This window comes from Ammospiza nelsoni, chromosome 1 (assembly GCF_027579445.1).
Source record: "Ammospiza nelsoni isolate bAmmNel1 chromosome 1, bAmmNel1.pri, whole genome shotgun sequence".
NCBI classification, from domain to species: domain Eukaryota; kingdom Metazoa; phylum Chordata; class Aves; order Passeriformes; family Passerellidae; genus Ammospiza; species Ammospiza nelsoni.
Window position 1 is genome coordinate 152,460,126 of NC_080633.1, and position 13,058 is coordinate 152,473,183.

The following is a 13,058-nucleotide window of genomic DNA, read 5'->3' on the forward strand; positions in this document are numbered from 1 at the left end:
AGTCCCTGTCCCTACAGGGCTTATTACTGAGGAAAGCTCTTGCCACAGCTTCCCCTCTTGGAGGGAAGCCTGGTTTAAAGAACCTGCAGAAATCTGCCAGTGGGCAGCTGGAAGGGCAAACAGGGTACAGACGTCCCAATATGAATCAAGAGCATTTTGTGTTTGGACCTGACGGGCATTTAACTGTATTCCTGAAATCCACAATGTGTTTATTTTTCCTGGAAATTTAGATTGTATTCCAGCAGGGTCAAAGAGCCTTCAGTATCTTTTCACCTGCTGGTGGAAGGTGTCCCTGCCCAAGGCAGGGGAGGTTGGAATTAGGTGGTCCTTTACAATCCAAACCATCCTCTGATTCTGGATAATACAGAGAGGTTCATTAAATGTCACTCTTTAGACAGGAAATAACTCCTCATGCTTCAAACTACAAACCAAGAAGCAGCAAATAAGAAATTCCAGATCTTTACAGGTGAGGTCCTTTACTATGGTGATTTTTGAAGGAATTTTGAATGAGTTAGAGACAAGACTTCTGAGCTTTTTAGATGATGTGATTTATTTTTCTTATATTTTATATGGGCAGGAAAGGTGAGTTCGGCTCACATCTTTACTGCATGATTCAGAAGGTTACAAGACCCCAAGTTATAAGAACTTTTAAGGATTTATTAACCAATAAAACACTGATAACAAGGATATTTATGTTTTTTACCTAATCCTTAAATATTTTGTTTCATGGACTCATGTTACATTGTAAGTATTTTTAGTCAATTATGTAATGACACACAAACCTACAGTACTGTGCTCTAGAACTCTAAATTTTCTTTCACTTAATGTGTTTTGCTTTAAACTATAAATCTACATTCTTACTTCTACTACCTAAGTTTAGAAGCCTTTTCCAAGGTCTCAAATCAAATCTTGTATTTAATTCTAAACTTTAGCTTACAGGTCCAAAATTTTGAGAATGCCCTACATTTCGGATTCCAACACTTTACCATTGCCCACAGGGGCAATAATTGATGGATTTCCCTGCATCAGAGAAGAGCAAAGGGTGGTGTCACACAGATATTTTGCAGAAATAAGAACACTTCCACGTGGCCATCACCGCTTTGGCAGTGACTCAGATGGGGAACTTTAGGAGCTGTGAACTTTTCAGAGTTCAGAGCAGAGACCTCTTGATGGATCAGCTGAGCCCTGTAAGGAGCTGGGAGTCTGACAAGTGGATCTTTTCAGCTAAAATATTCTCTTAGAAGAGTCCTGGTGTAATCCACTGACAGCCACCACAAACCACCCCCTGTCCCAAAGGGATGATTTCATTTCCAGAGGTGAAACAGGTGGACATCCATTTGTATGAATCTACTGATACCCAGATAGAGAATCAGCAAGGATTCTTTCAACTGCATCAAACACCAAGGTATTTCATTTCCAGGAGCTATTTTATTCTTTTAAGGGCTAGAAAATCACCCCAAAAATACTGTCCACCACAGCAGAGGCATGAAATGTCACCCTCTCCTCCTCTTATGACAGACATCTGCTGTATCTGCTGTAACATTCTCCTCATCCCCCATTAAGTATGGGGAAGAATCACTGAATTATCCCAGGAGCTCTTCTTGATTTTTAGGTCAAAATTACCAAAGTAATAGATTATGGAGGGCTCACAACCACTATACACTAAGCAGCATCCAAAGATCTTTAACTTATTCAGCCATCCATACCTTGGGCTCCACTTTTACAGTAAAAATACCTTCCTTAAGAGAAGCTGCAACCTGACATTAATGACTTATAACTGTTAAATAAACCATCTATAATACACTCAGGGAGGTTACAAATGACACAAACAGCTCTTTAATAAGTCAGGGATAATGGGAAGCCAAATGCATTAGCAGGGAAGGGTTGTGATTTAGGATTTTTTGAGGGTAATAGTAGATCTTGCAGGTCTTTGGACTGCATACTTACAAATATATTAATTCCTAAAGGCTGTCAGCCTTGGTTCAGTTTAATTAAAAAAAAAAAAAGGGAATTAAAATGTTGCAATCCACACTTTTGGGGTTTTAAATAATAATAAACCTTACTTATATGCTCATTTTCAAAGCATTATACAACCTGCCACTGTGAGGCAAAATAAAATATAAAAGTTTAATACCTAGATCATGACTGCTGGTTGAAAAGACACAAGATGTGTTTCTAATTAGAGGAGGGTGATGCCTTGTGATGTTCAAGGTTTTTATTGAGAGGTTTTATACTTTGCCTCACTTCTGTTTATGGGATATGCCTCTATTTTATAAATGCATACTTGCTTTTTATCTTCCCTTTTGCTTCTTTATGGCTTTCATTTACTTATGCAGTATTTTTTTTTCCCTGATAGATGGGGAGATAAACATTTATTATTTTTTATAAAGTCTGATTTTTTTAGGCATAAAGCAACTCGTGGACTTTTGTTTGGAATGATTCTCTCCCTTTTTTTTCCCTGATGTGTTCAATCCCTCACAAATTGTGAGGCATTCCTGTGGTGAGAGTCACCATGGAGGTCACAGATCTTTTCCAGCTGTTTCTAGACAGAATTTCAGGAGCAAACCTGATTTGGGCTCAGTTTGTACTTGACCTATGCTCACAGTGGTACAAAATAACACCTTGGTTTTGGTTTTTGTGCTCAGCAATCACCAATTTCATTTTTCTGGCAGTGACTTGGACATAAAAGCACAGTTTCTCTAAATACATCAACAACAAAAGGAGAGATAAGGACTCTCCATCTTTTCGTGGGGGAATCCAGAGAAAAAGGATGAAGAAAAGATGGGAATCATCTCTTCTCCCAAGTACCAAGTGGCAGCATGAGAGGAATAGACAGAGAGGTGCTGTTTGGAATTAGGTGATTTTAATGTCCCTTACAATCCAAACCATCCTCTCATTCTATGATAATACAGGGTTGGAACTAAGAGAGGTTAATTAAATCACTGCAGATACCTCTGGAATCGGAAAAGGTATCATTGTATTTACCTGATTGACACTTTTTCCATTAATTTGTCTCATCAATTTTTGAAATGTGTAAATATTTAGCAACTATTATGTCCTACACTGAGAAATTCTGTCCTTTTATTCTTTTCTGCTGTGAATTATTTTGCTCATTTTGAGCAAAAATAATACTGCTATTTCCATGTCAGAAATCCCAGTACCTCTTGTTCTGTTTGTCCTGCTTTGCATTAAAAAGAAGATGCTGAATGAACACTCACTCCTTTTCTGAGGCCACTCAGGACCCTGCAGACCTCTGCCACTTCCCAACTGTCTCATTTTCTGGAATGATGAAGCCTAATTTATTTACTCATTCTTTGCAAAGAGATTTTTCCACTTCCCTGATATTCCCCCTCACTTTTTTACCGTGTTTTTTCCAATTTCATTGAGTTCTGCTGGAGGCAGGGGAATTGGGAAGGCACACAGTAATTAGTGAGTGCATAGTAGACATTTACCATGGCAGAAGTCTGAAAACAGACCCCTGGATGTGCTAACCCACATCACAATGCCCACTTTTTTTTATATTCCTTCTGGCTCTCCAGTGGGATCCTCCTCTAAATGGACTGGGAATGTCCTGAAGACAAAAGCCATCATTTAGATTCCTCCTCAGTGCCTGGCACTGCTGAGTCTGGTGTTGGATTAAACCTGAGGCCAGTGCTGCATAAACAACATTGCTTTGAATATTTATAGAATCACAGAATCCTGGAATGGTTTGGGTTAGAAGGGACTTTGGGGATCATCTCATTCCATGGGCAGGGACACCTTCCACTATCCCAGGTTGATCCAAGCCCCATCCAACCTGGCCTTGCACACTTCCAGAGATGGGGCAGCCACTGGGAAACCTGTGCCAGGGCCTCAGCATCCTCACAGGGAAGCATTTCTTCCTAATACCCCATCTAAATTTATCACATAAATCCATTCCCCATTGTCCTACCTCTATAGATCCTTGTGAAAAGTCCCTCTCCACCTTCTATGTTGGTCCATTTTAGGCACTGGAAGGGGCTTTAAAATCTCCCTGGAGCCTCCTCTTCACCAGGCTGAACAATCTCATCTCTCTGAGCCTGAGTTTTCAAAGGACAGCCCCTTGATGAACTTAGTGGCCTCCTCTGGATTTCTTAGAACAGGCCAACATATTCCTTGTGTTGAGGGGGCCCTCATATAACAGGAAACATCAATTCCAACATTTCAGTGATCCTCTTTCCCTGATCATGGAAGGGAAAGGAGTGACCAGGTAGGAGTTTTTTTGCTGCTGAAAAGCAGCAGAAATTGTTGTCAGTGAGTGAATTTAATGATCTCCATGCACAGATCTCTCCCTTGTGCTCAAGTGTGAAAATAGGAAATGGTTTTGTACTCCTGCTCCAGGCAAAGCCCTGTGGAAGAAATCACTCCTGTGAACAGCTGGATTCAAAACCTGCATAGCAGAGATTCTTCTCTCCCTCATTCTGCCATCAAAAACCGCAAATGGTTCATTTTCATTTAGTATTCCAAATTATGCTGAAGGGGAAATTGATTCCTCTCACTTTGTCTTGCTCCTTTAAGTTTACCCTGTCAGGGTGGAGAGCAGGGAGAAGTGTCTTCCTTGATGTGATATTTGAGCAGTATTAAATATATTTTGGGAAAATTAAAATGCAGTGAGAATAAGGAAGTGTTTTAGCCCTCATGAGCAGAGTTTAAGCAGCTGCCAACGTTTCCAAGTGGGAGAAAATACAGAATTAAAATGAATCTCTTTCACTCCCCTGAACTGATATTTTTTAAAACTTGTTTTTAAAAGTTTCCAAGAACACAGCTCACAATAAGTCCTCTCCACAGCAAAATGAAGCTCTAAGATATTCAGTGTCAGCTGGCCAGTGGAAAAGACATGGGAAAATGGGAAAAGAAGAGCAAGGAAGTATCACAAGAGGACTGTGGTGGCCAGGCTGGACAAGTGCAACTGAGTCAGTCAACATCTTGACCAACAGAGATGACTCTGCCAGGATATGACAAAAAATTTCAGAAAAAAACCCACCAAAACATAAATTTGGGCAGTTGTTTTTATTTTATTCCAGACACTCATGACTTAGTGGAGTTAGGACTGGTCAGAACTTATGTCTGGAATTTTCTGACCAGTTTGGAGGTGTGAAGGGCAATGTGATTTATCTGCCTTGATGAAAAGATGATATTTTGTTTCTTACTTTCGATCTGTCTGAATGAATTTAAGCTTCCTTGCATATTTGTTCTAAAGATGATAATTCTCATTCTCTGAGTGATGAACTAAAAATGGCCAGGTCTTTGCCATTGCAAATTGGGCAGAAGAAGGTCATTTGACCCCTATAAAGACAAGGAGTCTCCTGGTCCTCAGATGGACTTTGGGGCTGTTTGCTGTAGGCTGTGGCAGAATTTTCTTTCCTCTCTGTAAAGAGGAAAGACCAGTCCCACAAAGCAATTTTCTAGCACATTCCTGGCCTCAATTTTCCTAGGGAACATAATGGAAATCTTGGAGGAGAGGGAAGAGAGATCTCTTCCTTGAGAGCTTAGTTCAGGTGAAAGTTCTCCCTGGTTATCCACAGGGATATTTCTCCACTCTGTCCATCCAATCCTGGCTTGCCCTTTACACACCAATTAAAAGATTCTGCTTGAAGATGGAAATTCCTGCCAGGTAGAACCTGGAAAGGGAATAAGGCTGCCTTTAAAGAGGAACATTATTAATCTGGATGTGCTGCCTGAAAACCTGCTCAGTTATACAACCTGAAAAACAAGAGGTAGTCCGGATGTGCATGAAAGGCCGTGGTCATCACTCAGGAATTTATTTCACTTATTGCTCCTACAGGGGCTCCAAGAGAGCTGGAGAAGGACTTGGGAGTGGGGTGGAGTGCCAGGACAAGGGGAAATGGCTTCAAACTGCCAGAGGGGAGGGATAAATGGGATATTCGGAAGAAATTCATCTCTGTGAGAGTGTGAGAGTCTCCTCTGGCAAAGGGTGCCCAGAGAAGCTGTGGCTGTCCCATCCCTAGAAGTGTTCAAGGCCAGCTTGGACGGGGCTTGGAGCAACCTGGGATAGTGGGAATGAGACAATTTTTAGGGTTGTTTCTGATTGAACCAGTCTCCGATTCCGTGAAAACAGCATCAGTGTTTTTCTGCTGCAGTGTTTAAAAGGTTTTAGAGAAATATCCAAGGCACACCTTTATTCCTGTCTCTCAGCATTTTTTGGATACTAAAACGTGGACACTTTTCCAAGGACAAGCATTTCCAGTCTTGCCTTCTTAATATCCAAATTAGGTCTAGGAGAGAGCAATACCAACAGCATCCTGATTTTTAATTTTTTTTTTTGGTATGTTAATGACTGGAAGTGAACAGAGCTCTGTCAGATGCTTAAATTACTACCCTGAGAATTGGGATTTCTGAATTTAGCTCCCAGCAACAGCACAAATGCCCTGGGTGGATTTTGACAAGTCCTGTAATTTTTTTGTCCCTTAAATATTAACAAATAAAATGCAGGGTTATTTTTCCTAAGGCAGTTGAGCTCAGGCATTAATGACTGTGAGATGCTGCAGTAATGGAGACATTTGACAAATGTAAGGAATGATGCTGCTGTTATTACTGTGATGGATCAAAACTTTACTTCACGTTCATTAACTTCATAATTTTCCTTCTCAGTGCATAAACACACTATTTTTGGCAGCTCAGATTCTGAAGAATTCATCGTTAGTTACATACTAATAATGTCAGATTGAAATTCAAAGTAAGGTGGTGCAGGTGAGAGAGGGATTATTTTCCCTACTTTCTTTAAAATCTGATTGTGAAAATTATCCCTCTTGGCACCACTGGATAAAGCAAACACAGAAATTCCCCTTGGTGAAAAGGGAGGGGAAGGGTTGTTAATGGGTGCAGCAGAATTTGAAAATAAATGCTAACAACTTTTGCAGAACATTGGATTTTAGGTGAGTTTTGGCAGGAGCTTAACAGAAACTGACAGACTTGGGCAATCCAGAATGGTCCTGCTGAGGAATTTGGGTTGTCTCTGCACCAAGGACCAGGTTAAGAAGCTCATTTACTCCTGCAGGAGGTTGGAATTCTTGTGCCATCATCCTGAGGTCCAATAAAACTTTCCATGTCCACAGATACTCACTAGAGCAGGACACAGGAGCCTTCTGCCCTCACCAGTCCTGTGCTGACTGTCCAGTAAAAGGTGAAGTGAACCCAAACTGGTTTGGCACTGGACACAATATCAGTCCTTATCACCTGGGCTGTCTCTTAATGCTCCATATCAAACATGGATATCTGGGACTTCACTCAATTTTGTTGAAGTTTCAAAATATCACTTTATTTTACGAGGATTCCATATTCAAGGCATCTGGAGGATGAAGAATCTCCTGGGTAAGTTTTTAGCAGAGGTGACAAAAACCATGAAGTGTGACCCAAAGCCATTACTGAGAGTGATGTGGATCAAGGTACTTGAGGAGAGGCACTTTGATAACTTCAACAACCCTGAATTTTCTTTGGCTGCACTAAAAGAAAAGTCCTGGCCCTTTTTTTTTTTTTTAGGAGATACAAAACAATTTGTAACATTTATGGATAATTACACCTTGGAAAAACCTTTGGACAGTTGGATCATTGAGTCCAACCATTGATCCAGCACTGCCAAGTCTACCACTAAGCCACATCCCCAAGTGTCACATCTACATGGGTTTTGAACACTTCCAGGGATGGTGATTCCACCCTTCCTTAGGCAGCCTGTTCCAATGCTTTACCACCTTTCCAGTGAAGAATTTTTCCCTAATATCCAATCTAAAGCTCCTCTGGTGCAACTTGAGGCCATTTTCCTCTTGTCCTGTCAAGATGATGAAAACAACCTCAGGGTAACAACTCCTCAGAGGGATCTTCCCAAATCTGCCAGCTCCCTTTGCTCTATCCATTTTGTCAGTGTCCTGACAGGGCTAAAAATGCTCACCACCCACCAAAGATGTACCAAATTACTGTGCTGACAAAAAGAAACCATAAATGTGATGAATATTCACTGTCCTGGTGACCTTGCAGTGATTTGGGAAGGACCTGGATGGTCACAATCCAGTGTCAAGACCTGTTCCTTACTAAACTCCCTGGACTATAGTGAGAGACATTGTCTGAGCTGGTTTTCTCCCTAGAAGCATTCTAGGGTGAACTTCCCATTGGACTAATTAGCTAATTACCTAATGAGTGGTGGCGCTGTCACTATCTTTCCATAAATCCTCCTGGTAATGAGGAATGTGAGTGCAGATTCCAAACCTTGGGCTCCTGCAGGTTCAATGAGGATAAACCCATCCAGGCTGTTACAGAGCTGCTGTGGGAGCAGCATGTAATTAAAAACACTCCCCTGGAGAGGGGATCATTTAATCTTCTTCACCTCGGACAGAAAACACAACAGAAGGAAAGATGTGAATCACAGGGAAAACAATGTCATGTTTTTGTTGTTGTGTGATTTTCTGGAATTCCTTCTGTTAGTTTTACTCTGGATATTGAATTGAAGGTCAATCAATATTGAGTTGCAGGTCAGTCGTTGTGGCTTCAAGGTGAAAACTGTGTGTTTTACTTCAGCAAACATGACATTTCTGGGGTGCATGTGAACATCTCGGACTTGTGCTTTGCAATGTGCTCAGCAGTCTCAAAAGCACAGCGTGGTCTCAGAGAAACAACAGGGGACTAAAAATGTGATATTTTATTGAGGAACACAGGATTTATTAGACTCAATTAGACTGTGGTCCATTTGTTCACATTTCTTGCCTCCAGCAATGAGTGAATTCCAGCATTTCAAAGGCAAGGGGAATTACAGTGAAGGAGGAGACATGAAATTTGAAGGGTTTTTTCACTGACCTAAAACTCAGCTCTTGCTAAATAGAAACTCCAGAGCGAGCTGTGAGCCCTACAATGAAATTTGGGTCAAGCTTTGACTGATGTCAGGATAAAAATTTGAGCTATATTTGGGCTAAAATTAAAGGACAACTCTCTCTGTCTTCTGGGGATGTGAGAGAAATATTTATTAAACACATGATAGCAATGGCTGAGGCACCAGCTTTGGCCAAAGCCTCCTCACTCTCCACACTGTATGAAATAAAACATCTTCCCTTCTGGGTCTCCCTGTTCCATCTTATTTTCAGTAAAGAAGAGGAAAAGAGTTAAAAAGAAATATTGTTTTAATCCAATCTCAGTTCTTCTTGTCCCATACTCCCTTAAAAAAAAAAGGAAAAAGAAAAAGATAATTTTAAGGGGTGAATTATTTTAAAGTTAACTTTTTAGTGGCCATATTTATGCTGCAGATTGAAAAGGTGATGCAAATTGTAAATCTTCAATAGCGTGGGATAGTTGCAAGAGCCATCGTAAGTAGAGTCACTTTATATGGAATTATGGAATATTTTGGGTTGGAAGGGATCATAAAGACCATCTGTTACCACCTCCTGCCATGGGCAGGGACGCCTTCCACTATCCCAGGCTGTTCCAAGCCCTGTGCAACCTGGCCTTGGAAGCTTCCAGGGATGGAGCAGCCACAGCTTCTCTGGGAATCTGTGCCAGGGCCTCAGCACCCTCAGGGAAGAATTTCTTCCCAATATCTAATCTAAACCTGCAATCCTACCCTGGATTTGTCTCAGCGGAACCTGTGGCAGTTCTGAAAACCCCACAGCTCTCCAGACCCTCTGAGTAAAGTTATTCTTGCAAAAGTGCTGCTAATTTTTAATTTTGCAGCCCTGCCTGCCCTGATGCCTTGAATTAAAAGGGAGACTGATCAGAAAAAAATCACCTGTAGCAGCTGAAATGTGTTAGGGCTCATTAGGACTCTCAATTTAGGGCAAAATTTTAAAATCCAGTTTCCCCAGAGAAACTCCCTCAGTGGAGATCCATCCTTGGCAATGTGAGTCTCCTGCTGCTCCTCAGGGGAAGTTCTGATTTCTGCCTCTCCTGCCCTTAGGATTGGTGCCAGAGAGGGCTGGAGTTGAGTTTTTGGTCTGCTAGTCATACATGAATGGTGCTGGAGCACTTGATCAAGAAACAACATCACCATAAATGGTGTAATCTGCATTTCAGGTGATTTCCTTGGAAGAGAGTGCTGTAATTACCTGCTCTGGCCTCCTGCCTGCTGAAATAGGAAATAGGATTTTTCAGTCCTAATTTGTGCTTCAGATATAATATTAATGCTAATGCTAAAGCTTAACTTCTAAAGAAGAAAAATCCACTATAGTTTTAGAAAGTTCTTGATTTAATAGTTGCAAGGATGGAGAATCCATCATGGCGTTAGTTAAGCAGATTAAATAGTTAACAGAGTCTAGCAAATGTATTCCTTAATTTCATCTCTAAATTAGAGCTCTGCAAATAATTGATATTTTGGTTCACTGGGCAAATTAAAAATAAAAAAAGAAAGAAATAGATAAGGAAAGAAAACATTTTGTCATGAACAAACTCCTCAATTTGTGAACTGAATCACTGCTACAAAGGTCTGAAAATGCGAAGTCTAATTATAGCAGCCCAGAACTGGAGTAATGAGGGACTAGAGAGCGTGACTGATAAGCAGAAGATAATGCTCTGATAGGCATGATGTGCAGAGGCCTTCAAAGAGCAAGAAAAACCTACATGAGGCATCTCTGGACTGTGCAAAGGACAAGAAATGTTTGAAAATTGGATTTAAAGGTGAAGAGGAGCTGGTGAACGTGTGGGTCTGCCGGTGATGGAGTTTTCATGCATGCCCAGAGGATGGACAAGGTAATTATTTGGCTGAAATGCACACATCAAAAGGTTGGCAGCAGGAGGAGAAATCCTGATTTAAAAGTGGAGTTTAATCCTTGGGATGGCTGGGCCCTGCTCTGTCTTGGTAGGTTATGAGCACATGGAATTTCCTCATTGCCTACGGACTGAGGAAATCCAACCTGGAGTCCAGGGATGCAGTTAGAAGGGATTTAAGGTTAGGATGGGAGAGGGGAATAGATTCAGATGCTGGAAAAGGTCTTTTCCAGAGGATGAAGCAGATCTTGAGCAGAGCAGCTGGCTTAATTTAATAGTTGTTACTATTATTATTATTATTATTACTATTACTATTATTAAAATAAGGTCAAGAATGTTCAGTCCTCAGCACAGTAAGGATGTGGAGCAGTTGGAGCAAGTCCAGAGGAAGCCACCAAGAGGATCAGAGGGATGGAGCAGCTCTGCTGTGAGGATAGGCTGGGAGATTTGGGATGGCTCAGCCTGGAGTAGTCTTGGGGTGACTTAATTGTGGCCTTCCAGTAGCTGAAGGGAACCTGCAAATAAAATGGAGAGAGGATTTTGGTAGTGACAGGACAAGGGAGGATGGATTCAAACTGAGAGTGGGTTTGGATGGGATATTGGGAAGGAATTGCTCCCTGTGAGGGTGGTGAGGGCCTGGCACAGGTTGTCCAAAGAAGCTGTGGCTGCTCTGGAAGTGTCCAATACCAGGTTGGATGGGGTTTAGAGCAACCTGGGATAGTGGAAGATGTCCCTGGCCATGGCAGGGAGTTGAAAAGAAACAATCTTGAAGGTCCCTTCCAGCCCAATCCGTTCTGGAATTCTATGATTTTTTTCTGGTGGTTATTCTATGATCTTAATATTGTCCCAATATCAGTGAAGGTAGGTTTTCCAGAGGGATTGGTGAAAGCTGTTAGTCCTTCATCCATCCCCTTTTCCTTCTGCTCACCCTGTGTGTGTTACTCCTTGTCTGGCAGAAAACAGGAGCTTTGTTACCTCTTTCCTTCTCTTTCTCCTCCACCAAGTGCATTTTGGCAGCATCATGCTCAGTATATTTCGTATATATCAAAAAGAAAAAGAAGTCCATTTTCTTGGAAAACGGCACCTTTCTAGTAATGCTTCAAAAATATTTCAAAAATGTCACCCTTTTGAAGACTTTTAACTGATTCATTGCTTATTCCAGCCAAGGGAGGAAAAAAAAAGGTGCTTTCTCCTATTTCTTTCTATTATTCTGGGTCCTTTTGGTTTCTGTTTCTAAACCTGTTATTCCTTCCATCATGTGAAGGAGCCTCGTGATTTCTTGCAGGTCAGTGATGGTTATGCTGCTTTTTCCACTTGTTTCATTCCTTCCTTTTAAAATACAGCCCTTTATGTTCATTTATCTTGTTGGAAGCAGGTCAAGAAAAAACAATAAATGCAATGAATGGGAAAATCTTCCCACAAACTCACATAATAACTTTTCCACTAGTCAAACTCTGCCATGACCAGGAACTTTGTTATGCTCAGAAGTGACAACTTTAAAACCAAGCTCTGAAACATTTCGTTCCTCCCCCAGACATTTCTCTGCCTCTGTTGCAGGTGTGTAAAGAATGTCCTTTGGGCCAACGGGCCATGATTGAATGAAATACCAGTAAAGCAAACAGAATGAGAATTTATCACTTCAGTTGAAGGGCTAAAGACCCCCAGAAAAAAAAAGGATAAATATTCTGTGTGGAGAGAAAATACAAGCACCACACATTCACCAAAAGCTGGCTGTGCTTTTCAGGTGTGTCCAGCTGTGTAAGGTTTTGTGCTGCAACAAAAATTAAGATTTACATTTTAATTAGCAGATTACCAGCAATCCTCTGAAAGCCACCTCGGCTCTTCCAGCCCCAGTAATATATTCATGTGTTCCAAAATAATTTTAAATTATATTCCCACACAGTGGATGTAGGATTTGTGGCATGACATTGCATTGCTTTACCTGATGTGGGGCACACCTGGTTCTGAACAAGGGAGGATGAGGAAGGAAGGAAAGAACTAATTAGACATAACCAAAAATAATAATTGACGCTGATGTTCACAGCATTTCCACCCAATGGGATGAGGAATGAAGAAAAATTTATATCAGCAGGTTAAGAATTTTTTTGTTTTTTTGGGTTACCTGCTATTCCAAGAGCTCCTAAGGAATGGGGCACATGGAAATAATTCTTCCTTCTCTTCGGCACAGAAATATGAGATATCTTCAAGGGACTGGGTAGAGGACGGCACAATGGGATTAATATTAATTAATTAATTAATCATATCGGGTTAAGCACAGCCAAAGGCTAAGTCCCAGAAGCAGCAAAACCAAAGATTTTAATTCCTTTTCCTAGGGCAGA